General features: G+C 31.1%; 1 protein-coding gene across 5 annotated transcripts in view; it reads left to right on the top strand.

Annotated features, from left to right (window-relative positions):
- Positions 1–6,408: 6,408 nt before the first annotated feature.
- LOC118180441 (uncharacterized) overlaps positions 6,409–14,153 on the top strand; it is a 46,393-nt gene continuing 38,648 nt past the window's right edge. For 4 of the 5 annotated variants that reach the window (XM_085808366.1, XM_085808367.1, XM_085808368.1 and 1 more), the window contains exon 1: positions 6,409–6,524. The gene's annotated coding sequence lies outside the window, so the exon portion shown is untranslated. The remainder of the gene's footprint in view (positions 6,525–14,153) is intronic. The other variant, XM_085808369.1, reaches the window with a different exon arrangement.

Genomic DNA, 14,153 nt, shown 5'->3' with positions numbered 1-14,153 from the left:
GTTAAATACATGATTTTAAAAGTTAGTTCTTTGGCGCAGCTACAAACAGCGAATCAAGTTGCAACGCAGTGTTGCCAAATCGCGCAATTTTTGACAAAACTATGCTGCCAAAATTTATCTGCTTGCGATTTTGGGAAATTTTCACTGCTCTTTTTTCTTAAACGCACATATGTTATAATAACTTTTATATTAAAATTAATTTATAATAAAAAGATTTTTCCCCCAGATGGTATAGTGTTTAGGAGCCACTCGAATTTTTCATGTTTTAATTTCTTCAAATATAATATATACTCTAATATTAGGTGGCAACATTTTGAAAAGTGAAACGGACATTTATATTCATTCAACGCAAAATTGCAAAACGAAAACAATCGTCCTTTAGGGACAAAGCCTCTTTGGACTAATAATTTAATATGTTCATTATAATGTAAAATTATTATGGCAACAGTGATGTTTTGTTTACATATGCTTTGAGCGGTTTAAATGAAAAACAAGACTTCTGACTACTTTGTCTGTCTGTCTTTAAACGTCCTGGGAAGAGTAGTAAATTCTCTGGCGCTGCGATCACGAAAGCTGGAGGCAGTGTCTAAACATAGCTCCGAAATTTTTTAAATAACTGTTTCAGTAAATATTTTCAACTCTCTAAAAAAGTTTAATGCACCTTTCCTATGCAATGTCTCATTCATCAAATTGAAAAAGGAAACTTCGCTTCATCGAAACTTCAGGTGTTTTGTTAGCTGTTTACTATCAACACGAGAAATCCAAAAGAGGCCCTGACATGGAACATTCAGATAAGTAACATTCTGTTCTCTATACAATATATGTTTCTCTATCACTAGAGTGCAATTAAATATTTTTTATTTATTATTTTTCATAAGATTCTAGCATTATACAATAGTTAGTAATAGTAGCAAGTCATGTGGTTCTTTTCTTCGTAACTATTCCGTACAGACGCCACATTCCTTATCAGTAGTCCGTTCTTATCAGCAATTCACACCCTTCGGAGGCCCCCCTCTTCGTGCTTAGGAATTTCTTGAGAGGGAAAAAATGGGGATCTCTTGACCAACGATGAGTATAGATTGTGATTTTTGTAACTAAGATCCTCGACTTTTTTTTTTTTTTTAGGTCTCAAACTTAGAATTATGAGCAAATATAAATACAGTGTGACGGAATTTGTTAAAGTTGTACTATAATAAATTACAATGGTTAAATTAATAAATTAATTTTATATTTAACTAATATTTAAGAAAAATAAACTGTGTAATTTATTTTTGCTTTAATGCTCTCACACTGTGTATGGATTTATGATTTTGTCAATTACTGTTTTTATGAAATATACATGAATTTTTTGGGAACGGTAATATTTAATGTTACTTTAGTTAAAATATTATGTACATCTCTGTGATGATATATGTCTTTTCTTGTTAGGTCTCAAGATAACGGCATACACATTACCATGTAGGAATTCATTCATTTATTCATTTATTATTTTTTTTTAACTTAGCTAAATTTTGCTTCTTAAAGACACGAATTTTTGCAGATGAACTCCTTAACTACACTCATGGACACAATCGTATTTTAGGGTATTTTCTACTTCTTTTCCTTTTCTTTCTATAGGCCCCTTTTTTCCCCCTCTATTATTTTTGGGCCATTTAATTTAAATTTTATTTTGTCCCATCTTTTCTTTCTGGCCTTTTGAACTCGTACAAAATGTACGAAGTTCCTTTTCACTCTCCTCAAATACGAAATTGCCCCTCTTTCTATATACCTTTCCTTCGCACGTATGCTTGTTTTTTCGCCCATCGGTGCAGAAAGACTTAGCGGGTGCAAAACAAGACATCTGTCTACTTTGTCTGTCTGTCTTTTGCTTAAAGAATGTTTTGATTATTGATGAGTGTGTCAAAATCGGTTCTTACTGCAGAATGGATGAGTATTTGAATCTGGATTTTTTTAATCAGTTGGAACGAAGAGGCAAAAAGAGCGTTATTGAGTGGTGTATGGAGAAAAGTTTGATTGCAATATCGTATAAATGCCCAATTTGTGGAACAAATATGAAACTACTAGAGAGACGGTTTTGAGACGTATAGACGATTTTGAGTGGTGCGCAATGCCGAGCTTGTGCAACTCTGAGATTTTTTTTAAAGTGAAAATTGATCGATGTGAACATGGGCAAAGCCAATGCTGTGCGCGATGCCGAGTTTGTGCAATTCTGGGATTTTTTTTAAGTGAAAATAGATCGATGTGCACATGGGCAAAGCCAATGTGGTGCGCAATGCCGAGGTTGTGCGCGATGCCGATTTTGTGCAACTCTGGGATTTTTTTTAAAGTGAAAATAGATCGTTGTGCACATAGGCAAAGTCAATGTGGTGCGAAATGCCGAGTTTGAGCAATTCTCTGATTTTTCGTTAAGTGAAACTAGATGGATGAGCACATGGACACCGAGTTTGTGGAATTCTTTGATGTTTTTCAAGCGAATACGAATCGTTGTGTAAAAGGGAAAACGAGGTTGTGTGTGATGCCGAGCAGTAATGTAACTTTATATATGTGCAATGTTTAACATATCGTTTGTGTATTTAAAATTTGTATTGTTGTTTTAATTGTGAATTATATTTAAGACGTCATTTTTCATTTAAATTGTATTTTTAATTTTTTGGTTTTGATATGTTTATAACGCTTTCCGACTTACGATGTATATCGATAGCCCGACGATCTACTCAACAGTAGCAAAACTGTAAACTTTAACCCTTGAAGTAACGTTTACCTCATATTTTAATACGTAGTGTTTGGTATGGTAATTGCACTTGATAATATGACTTCATTGATAATATGTGGTGTGTGCGTATGTGAAATATTGCTTTGTGTTCCAAGATTGTAGTATTTATTTTATTATATTATTTTCTTTCATTCTGAGAAATTAGATTTTTTTATTTATTAATGCGTAGAATTCTAGTATGCCTACACAGAATATGGCGTGATTTAGGAATTTTAGAAACTGATATGAAAGCTGTGTAATGATGTTCATATGCAATAAAAAATATTCTTTTTTTTTATTAAATGTAAAGTTTAAAATTTTTAGAAAATAATGAAAATTGTCTAATTATTGGTATGTAAGGAATTATGTCGTTACGTAGCAAGAAGGTAATTTGTAAAAATTAGAATGTTCCACAATATGAATTTAATTTCTTTTTTTTTATTTGTATAAATGTTTTAATAAAAATCTTTGAAAAAAAATGAAGCTCTACATGTATTAGAAACTGCGACGTTGTTTTAATAATTGGTAGAATTCGCTCACTGTATCATGGTAATTTTAAATATCAACAATTTATTATACTTATTATGAGTAACGCCTAAGCTTAAATGTTTTAAACGTAAATCAAAAGTAAAGAATTTGATATTAATTTACAATAATAAACAATTTATTATTGTTATTTTTAAGAGAAAATATTAAGTACACGTAGTGTAAATGCGAGACTACCATGAGTACATTGTGACGTCATAAGCTTAGTCCCACCCATTTATGGACGTCACACAGCTCCTCCTACTGAACTTTGTTGATGCAGCCTATTCTGCGCTTTTACGAAAGTGGCTCGGAAGTTTTTCAGTTTCTGGTTCTATAAGCGGATACGTTGTCACTTAATTGCTGATTTCAGTAAATTCTCGTAATCGTTTGCAATCGCCAGCAGTGTAAAAGTCATCTGTAAAAATCTAATGACATGCTTAAGATCAACATACAGCTGCGAAATCTAAACATTCTTCATGATCTCTCGAGAAGTTCGTGAGTGCTGGAAGTGTTCAAAAACTGATCGAAGACAATATCATCGCAGACATCACAACATCGCAGATCCATTATTATCCATCTCACAATAACCTTCGCCTCAACATGCAGTTACGTAGGAAAGAAAAGTAGTGCTTTTTATGCAGAATGATATGGGGGAAGGGATAAACGTTTTCGAAATACAGCCAGCAACAGACTGGGCTGGCATTCGAAAGCAGCCATAATCTAATATTTTAAAGTTGCAGTTGCATAACTTTACGGGAAGAAACGTATTCATGGAAAGGTTGTTTCACATTATGGAAAGCTTCTATCAATCAACTTTTATTTATTTTTAATTAAAACAAATTTTAAGACTATTTAACAGGAAGCGAGAAATAAAATGGAACGGAAATATTCCCATTATAAATAATCAATAAAGATCCTAATTTTTTAAAAAAAGTGTGGAAATTTTTCACTTCCTAAATATTTATATTATATATATTACTATTATATTATATATATATATATATATCACAGGATAAATAGTAGCATTTAGGCTGATTAGCATACCTCAGCTAAATATTCACTGTATCCTTAATTCTTACTCATCTATTACAATATAAATATACCTAATATTAAAAGTTTGAAAAACAATATTATAATTAAACTGCCTTGGACTAAATATCTCACAAGATTAATAAAGTTCTGCTTCAAGTAAGAGAAAAGCAGTTATGTAATTAATTGATAATATTGTATTATATTCTACAAGACATCTTTGTTGGTTTTTCAAGAGGATTTACCTTTCGAATTCTGCCCTGCTTCAGAAAATATGTTAGTGTCAAAAGCTGTTAAATACATGATTTTAAAAGTTAGTTCTTTGGCGCAGCTACAAACAGCGAATCAAGTTGCAACGCAGTGTTGCCAAATCGCGCAATTTTTGACAAAACTATGCTGCCAAAATTTATCTGCTTGCGATTTTGGGAAATTTTCACTGCTCTTTTTTCTTAAACGCACATATGTTATAATAACTTTTATATTAAAATTAATTTATAATAAAAAGATTTTTCCCCCAGATGGTATAGTGTTTAGGAGCCACTCGAATTTTTCATGTTTTAATTTCTTCAAATATAATATATACTCTAATATTAGGTGGCAACATTTTGAAAAGTGAAACGGACATTTATATTCATTCAACGCAAAATTGCAAAACGAAAACAATCGTCCTTTAGGGACAAAGCCTCTTTGGACTAATAATTTAATATGTTCATTATAATGTAAAATTATTATGGCAACAGTGATGTTTTGTTTACATATGCTTTGAGCGGTTTAAATGAAAAACAAGACTTCTGACTACTTTGTCTGTCTGTCTTTAAACGTCCTGGGAAGAGTAGTAAATTCTCTGGCGCTGCGATCACGAAAGCTGGAGGCAGTGTCTAAACATAGCTCCGAAATTTTTTAAATAACTGTTTCAGTAAATATTTTCAACTCTCTAAAAAAGTTTAATGCACCTTTCCTATGCAATGTCTCATTCATCAAATTGAAAAAGGAAACTTCGCTTCATCGAAACTTCAGGTGTTTTGTTAGCTGTTTACTATCAACACGAGAAATCCAAAAGAGGCCCTGACATGGAACATTCAGATAAGTAACATTCTGTTCTCTATACAATATATGTTTCTCTATCACTAGAGTGCAATTAAATTTTTTTTATTTATTATTTTTCATAAGATTCTAGCATTATACAATAGTTAGTAATAGTAGCAAGTCATGTGGTTCTTTTCTTCGTAACTATTCCGTACAGACGCCACATTCCTTATCAGTAGTCCGTTCTTATCAGCAATTCACACCCTTCGGAGGCCCCCCTCTTCGTGCTTAGGAATTTCTTGAGACGGAAAAAATGGGGATCTCTTGACCATCGATGAGTATAGATTGTGATTTTTGTAACTAAGATCCCCGACTTTTTTTTTTCAGGTCTCAAACTTGGAATTATGAGCAAATATAAATACAGTGTGACGGAATTTGTTAAAGTTGTACTATAATAAATTACAATGGTTAAATTAATAAATTAATTTTATATTTAACTAATATTTAAGAAAAATAAACTGTGTAATTTATTTTTGCTGAAATGCTCTCACACGGTGTATGGATTTATGATTTTGTCAATTGCTGTTTTTATGAAATATACATGAATTTTTTGGGAACGGTAATATTTAATGTTACTTTAGTTAAAATATTATGTACATCTCTGTGATGATATATGTCTTTTCTTGTTAGGTCTCAAGATAACGGCATACACATTACCATGTAGGAATTCATTCATTTATTCATTTATTATTTTTTTTTAACTTAGCTAAAGTTTGCTTCTTAAAGACACGAATTTTTGCACATGAACTCCTTAACTACACTCATGGACACAATCGTATTTTAGGGTATTTTCTACTTCTTTTCCTTTTCTTTCTATAGGCCCTTTTTTTTCCCCTCTATTATTTTTGGGCCATTTAATTTAAATTTTATTTTGTCCCATCTTTTCTTTCTGGCCTTTTGAACTCGTACAAAATGTACGAAGTTCCTTTTCACTCTCCTCAAATACGAAATTGCCCCTCTTTCTATATACCTTTCCTTCGCACGTATGCTTGTTTTTTCGCGCAATCGGTGCAGAAAGACTTAGCGGGTGCAAAACAAGACATCTGTCTACTTTGTCTGTCTGTGTGTCTGAGCGGTTTAAATACGAAAATTGATTAGAGCCACTCCGAGTAAGTTGTTCATAAGACAAGTAAGTTTAATTATTTTTTACCCTACTGTCTAGAATTTCTGCATGATTAAAAGAATATAATTAAACCAGATTTCAGTTGAACAGTTGAACTTTTATTTACTATCATTTTTCTTATCACTAAATACTTGTTTTATTCTTTTCATATTTATTTGGATTCCGCAATGTTTATCTTGAAAAACAGCATAAGTTAAAACTATACTTGAAAGTTATTTTGTACATTAAAAACTTCATACTGACTTGCAATTAAGTTTCAAATATGAATATTTCTCGCATTTCTAAAATTCCTTTAACCTGCAAAATTGTATTTTTTTTTTTTCTTTTTTGTTATGAAATGCTTTTTTAGAAATATTTATTTTTGGTTTTCATCCGCAGAGAACCCGTTGGCGCCGTTGCATTTTTACTCGCCAAGCTAGCGGTTTAGCGACGATGAGCCGAGCCGTAAACGTTATATTCTGTAAACGTGATTTTTACTGCATGTAAATTCAAGTTAGCAGACAAAACAATATATTAAGCATATGGTAGTAAAAATTCACAGATAATAAGCATGTAGATGTAAAACTAACCGGTTAAACGTGATATACGATAATGAATTTGTATTAAATTCAAGTTAGCAGAGAAAAGAATATATTAAGCATAAGACAATATATAAGCATTTATAACGGAAATAAAAATTCATTTAATAAATATAAATTAGTATCAATATACTGAAATTAACCGGTTAAATGTGATAAACGAAAAAAAAATTGTCTTAAATTCCATTTAACACAGAAAACAATATATTCCTTACACCAGCAGTGGTTTGCTAATTTTGATGACTATGGTGATACATCAAACTATTCTATCATCTTATATAATCAATAATATTTTTTATTTCAATTTAATCATCTATTTATGTCACACCTGCCATCCTCTGAAAGGTTATTGTTAGAAAAGCATTAACAATATATTACCTTGTTAAAATTTTACACTATAAATATTGATTTATTCTCATAATTTTAGATGACAATAAACAATAATAAAAATAAAAGCATTACTTAGTTATTTAAAATGCACATGCACATTTTTGCGGCCTACGGAAACAAATTATTTTAGAGGTTGGAAACCTCATAGTTCTTAGAGCTGTTAATAATTAAGAACACAATGTAAACAGCCATGTTACAAATTAGCATTCACCACCGTATTTTCTTCCTTTCATCCCGAACCGAGAACCGGCATCTATCTACGAAAATCTGCAAATGCGAATAACGACAGTGATAATTCAACAAAATGAACGCAAGAGGAATGGTTGCAAACTTCAAACAAGCGAATAGGATAAATCTGCTGGGTTACCAGATTTAAACTATTATCGCCAAAGTTACCGATGTTTACATTTACCGGGTTCTCTGCGGAAGTGCTTCCTTTATTTTGTGTAAATCATTTTATTTTTTACGTAAGAATTTATGAAATTTAATAATCATTTGTGTTAAATATCGCTGCCTCAGCTTGGTGACATGTTTGAGCAATAACTTGCGGATTCACGTGAAAGTATTGCAACGATCGGTAGTTAAAAGTGAAAATCAAATGCAGATATTTAATTAAATTAATCTAATTTGGAGACTTTAATACATGGCTTGCCAATTTTTTTTTTTAATGATAAAACTATAAACTGATGCAGGTATTTTCATAATAGCTTACTATCGAATGAATACTTAGCAGAGACTTTCAGTTTTTATTCCTTGCATACAATTTTTTCCATCACTTTATATTTTCCCATATAAACAAAAAAATTTTACGAATTTAAAGAATTTAATTCGTATTTAAAACTCATTGAGGCATTAATTTTAAAATCCTATGCCTTAATGCAATCGGACACAGTAAGTCAGCATTATTACTACAGGAAATATAAATGATAATGCTTGATAAAACTTTGGTTGAAAAATGGGAGGGTTTTTCATTTTCGAAGGAAAGGCTAATCTTTGGAATATGGTAACAGGTAGTTTGGCGACATTTTGGTAAGGCGATAAAGGTTACTAGCTAGGGCTTTAGCAATGTACATGGATAAAGTCAAGAGTGTGTGCAATGCCATTTTTGTGCAATTCTGGGATGTTTTTTTAAGTGAAAATAGGTCGACGTGTACATGGATATCGTGTATGTGCAAATATTAAAAACGCTGCAAGCAGTGGGCGATTCTGCACTTTCTCCCAATTTCGCACCTAATTTTCATCATGATTAAGCACTTTTGTTCCATAAAAGTTCGAGCATAAGCGTAATTCGGCTAGCAGATTGTTGGAAAAAATGTTGAGAGGGGGGGAAAAAAGTGCTTTTACTTCGAAAAACAAAATGGCGTCCAAAAAAAAAAAAAAAAAAACTAGCAGGTTGCTGTGGCAGGGTTGGTCGCCAAATTTTCGCCAAAAAGTCGTTAAGTTACCATAATCCAAAGATCAACCAGATTTTTTTTGAAAAATGAGGGGTTTTAAAAACTAAACATTGCTAAAACATATTGACTGATTTGTGTTGGGCTGCCATCTAGTTTAAATAAAGAAGGTTCAGATTAATCTATAAATCCTTTTTCATTCAGTTTTCTGCCATCTAGTTTAAATAAAGAAGGTTCAGAGTAATCTATAAATAATTTTTCTGTGCCTACAGAAGGAAATTTTTAGATGTGCCCAGACCAGGCACACCGTACCACAAAGGGTTAACTCCGATAATGAATAATCATGATGTCATCAGATCCTCTTTTTGACTTGAACTTGATTAATTCTTAATATCCATTTTTTAAGAAGTTTTATTTCTTTACAATTACAACCTGATAATCGTTAAAAACTAATTTAAAGTATTTTTCATTTTTAACGCTTGCAAATAATATTACAAATTGGCTATATGCCAATACTGAAGCCTGCCAATATAAATGAGCATGAATTCTATACAATTATACGACTAAGATCTACATTTAGGAAATAATAATATTGATCTTTATTTTTTGTAATAATCTGCATAGAAATGCTGGTCACTAAATCTCTTAACATCAGAAAAACTGATATTTTATTGTTAGTCTGATCCGAATGCAGACATTTCGTTCTTCGCTTTGTGTATGGCCCCTGAATATGGCCATGGGTTATTTGAAATAATTGATTTGTGAATTATAGATTATTGATGTTTCTTTAAATACTAAGTGCAGATAAGCTGAAAGAAATGAACAATTTATTATTTATTATGAAGCACAATAAGTAACACACACAGCACAACAATAGCTAGAAATTACTCAAAGAAATGCAGATATTAAGTATTCCTTCTTAGTATGCAAAATATATTGTGAAGTTTCTCAAATACCTGTCAGGGTGGACCCTAACTTAAAATTCAGCTAACTGCTAAATATCATAGCTGATTCATGACTGAACTTTCAGGCTTTCTGATCTGTGTTTATGTACAGTGGACGTGGGCTCTGAAATATCTTAAAGAATTGGCTTTCAGGGTTCGTATGGTCCTTAAAAGTCCTTAAGTTTTTTTGAATCGATTTTTGGTCCTTAAAAGTCCTTAATTTCGACCAAAATCGACAGAAGGTCCTGAAATTTAATCTGAAATTTCTGTCTGTTTTTATGACTGCCATTTTGAGTGTGAATTAATATTTTGGAGGAATATTTTTGGAGCTGATAATCTTTTGGTTATCTTTTGAATCGCTGGTTATCTTTTGAATGGGTTCATGGGTTATAATTTGTTCCTATTTCTAATATAAATAGTGGGATACTCGAGTTTCTGAGCACGAAGTGAAACATAAGCATTTCGAAATTATTTCATTTTTTTATAATGAAGAGTTCTTAAAGAACTTTTCACTTTTTGGGGATGTGAATTTTTTTATTAAATGGTTCTAAATTTGCCGATTTATCAACATTTTGGCGATTTTAAGATCAGTTTCTATAGAAAATTTTTATTTCCGAGATCTGGGAATTTTTCAATGATATTTTTCAGAACATTGTAACATTGATAAATTTTATTTAAATAATGGTAATATTTTGGAATTGTATTTAAGAAATAACATTAAAATAAAGCATTTGTATTTTTCGCTGTCATATTATAAAGTTCCATTTTGGCCACTTATTATACAATATTTTTGAATGTGAAAAATAAGCAAGGTATAATGCTGTAAAGCACCTTTTCTGAAACATTTCTTAGCAAAAGCAAAATAGCTATGTAATTAATTAAAAATCTATTTAAAATTTTTTTATGGTATTTATCGAGTTTTTCCCATGTAATTGTCTCAGAGTATTCAGAATTCTCAGAATATGCATCAGTTTTCTCCAGAGCTTAATTTGCGACCAAGCCCACAGGAGCCCAGCTCCGGTACTTCTTAGTTTTGCAGTTAAATCATAATTCTACCCGGAGCCCTACACTTCTTTTATGTACCTGAGCAAAATTTCAGTAGAAATTACATCTTGAAAATTTTATTTTTACTAATAAAATTATATTAAAAATCATATTAAATTTTAATTTATCTCTTCGTATTATGTTAAATTTTAACTTGCACTATTTACCGTATTTGACGGCACGTAAGACACACTGGCATATAAGACACACCCTTATTTAGAAGGCCACACACATGTAGATGTAGAAAAAGTTATGTGTGTCTAGATCTTTATCCGGGCTAAAAATAGCATTCAGTATTGAAAGTGTCCTTCATGGATAAGATGCAGGTAACTTTTTTGAGACCAAATTTAGGAAAAAAAGTGTGTCTTATATGCCGTCAAATACGGTAATTATTTTAAGCATTGATTAGTGAATTATTTAATTTTTTAATTATTAATGATTTTATTAGTCATGCTGTTACAGAATTGGTAGGGGTAATTTTGCTTTAAGATTTTAGACATTGCAGCTTGGAAAGTTTAGAAAGATATGAAGGCAAGATTGATAGACCCACGATTACAGAAGATTCCAGAAAAATGTGACAAAATGAAAAATGTCTCGATGGTATTAACACGCAGTTTCTTACTTTATGGAGAACGTCTGGAAGAAAAGTGAAAACATTGGTTTTATAGTTGAAAGTTTTACTTCTGATACTAGAATCTTCTTAACATTTTTATCTTCCTTTATTTTCTCTACTTCTCATTAGACATGAGCATGGAGAATATCAGAAATGCTTCTAATCTTATCATATGGACAGGCATTATAGAAAATGTTTTTTACTAATAAAGAAATTGAAAACTGACAATTTAAAAGATTCATCTAATATGTCTTAATGCATCATATACACGGCTGGCACTAAGCATTTTCTCACCTGATGTAGTTTCTGTGGATCTTAAATACTGCTTCCAGTGCCTGTTCTAAATGCTAAAAGTTTTGCCATTTCTAGATTTTGTTGCTCGGTGTGTCAATAAATTCTGAAAATTATGCCACATCAGCTCTGTAACCGAACCTTATCATCTATATTTCATATTTCTTCTGAATGTTCATATTACTAAAGAAATAAAATTAGCTGCTTTTTCTATACATTCTAAATGTATTTATTTTATTTAGAATAACAGAAATCTTTAATTAAATCTAAAAATTCTAAAATGAAAAGGAAACGGAGAAGAAATAAACTGAATACATAAAGAGAAAGAAAACTATTCTTCAAAGATATGTACAGTTATTATTATGTAACTTACCCAGTTGTTTACAATTTCAGCCTTTACTCTAATTTCCCATTTCTATTTCCTTACCAGAATGCAAATCACTTAGACAGTTTTTAAATTGAGGTTTTTGGAATGTAAGACAAGAGTGTTTCTGACCTCCACTTGCTCCCTGCATTAGTTCCTGCCAGCTCTCATAATTTGTAATTATTTGTCTTTGCATTACCGTTGCCGACATTTGAGTTTGTTACAACGATAGAGTGAGTTAAATGAAATTAAGTTGTATAGTCTTTAACCGCTAGTTGATATTTTTAGTTTGAATTTGACTCTTCTTGTTTAATTACATTACCACGAGCTGCAGTTGATTTTGTTAGCATAAGAACATGCCTCTATGTTCTAAGTTCTTTTTAAATAAGAAGCTTATTTAAACCTTTGTCTGACTTTGTAGTTACTTTCAGACACAGCAATAATTTGCTTCGCAACTGTCAGGGGTTTGGGGGCTATTTAACTTTTACCAGATCAAATAAACCCTCATAAGTACATTGTGGAGAGGTTGACAGGTTAGGAGATAAAACACGCAGAAACTAGTGAGGACATTTTTTCGCATATTGAGACAAATTTATAATTGTTAGTAAAGATGGTTCAAGAGAAGGAAATCGATATAAATTACTCAAAATGTCTGGGAAGGCTTCAAATTAAAAAGATGCATAACTATTTTGTTGAGTGTTGTTGCTACAAAATATAAATGGTTTTGTAGCTTTTAATGTGTAATTATCCTAATATCATTTTAGAATCAATGTCATAAATTATAGGTATTTTAAACTGTGAAATTTCATTAGATTGTGATTTTACTAGGGCCTTTTTTAACAAATATTGTTAAAAAATAAATAAAATTTAATAGTGACCACGTAAATCCATAATGACTGAGGTTATCTAATACCTAATTTAATTACTTATAACTAACTGCTTACCTTTAAAAATTATCTCTGCATATTAAAGCGAGTTATTACCTTTCATTAACCCTTACCGTGATCACAACATAAAACACAAAAATGTAAAAACTTATGTAAAACTTATTCTTCGCATCTAGTGACACTTAAAATACTGAAAAATAACTTATCACCTCTGATGCTTTATTGGCTTATTAGAACCTTAAAGTATATTATCTGAGTCGCAACCCCTGAAACTCTACATGAAATTATGACAGTAACTGCGTCAGACGGAGCCCAGCTAACTTTCAGAACCTGCCAACCGTGCCTACATCAGGCCTCTCAGGTTTGTTTTGATCAGCAGGTCTCTTTCTAGGCAATGGTGACAACAACCAGTCTTTTGTTATGAATCATGCTGATTATGATTTCATTTTAACCTATGCCCCTTGACATAAAATCTGTTTACTATTTATTAAATCTCTAGAGTGAGTGAGTATGTTACAAAATGAAACATTAATAATAATAATAAACATAAAGCTAACTATTTGTAAAACATAAATAAAATGCCACTTATCTTCTTTCAAATATGTCCAATTATTATAAGTGTAAAATATTTAATGCTACTTGATAAATTCCATAAAGTTAATTTTGTTCTCACACTTATTAATTATAATGTTAATTAAGCTATGCTTAATAATAATGCATCCTACTTACGGATCTATATATTATTTTTAGGATGGTGTTACAAAAGTGAAGTTCAGGCATAGATAATCTTTTTAATTGAATTTATTCAGTTCCCATTTGTTCATAGGTCCTTAATTTTTTTTCATTATTGGTCCTTAAAAGTCTTTAAAAGTACTTAATTTCCATGTGCAGAAATGTGTACGAACCCTGGCTTTGAAAATGTGTTTTTGAAAATCTCCCATAAAAGCACCAAGTTGACAAGTTCTCATTCCCAAATGGGTAGCAAAAATTGCTGCCAAGGAATAAAGGAAATGAATGATGAAATCAAGTAAACCCCAAAATTATCAGCCTAAAAACAATAAATGAATAGAACACCACAAGAATGCAGAAAAACAAAAAGTGTAATCAGAAAGGATTCAGATGTTTACAAATAT

This window comes from Stegodyphus dumicola, chromosome X1, assembly GCF_044657685.1.
Source record: "Stegodyphus dumicola isolate Sdum_Otavi_A_Nest chromosome X1, ASM4465768v1".
Classification (NCBI taxonomy): Eukaryota; Metazoa; Arthropoda; class Arachnida; order Araneae; family Eresidae; genus Stegodyphus; species Stegodyphus dumicola.
The sequence above is the reverse complement of the archived record's forward strand: the minus strand, read 5'-3'. Positions and strand labels throughout refer to the sequence as shown.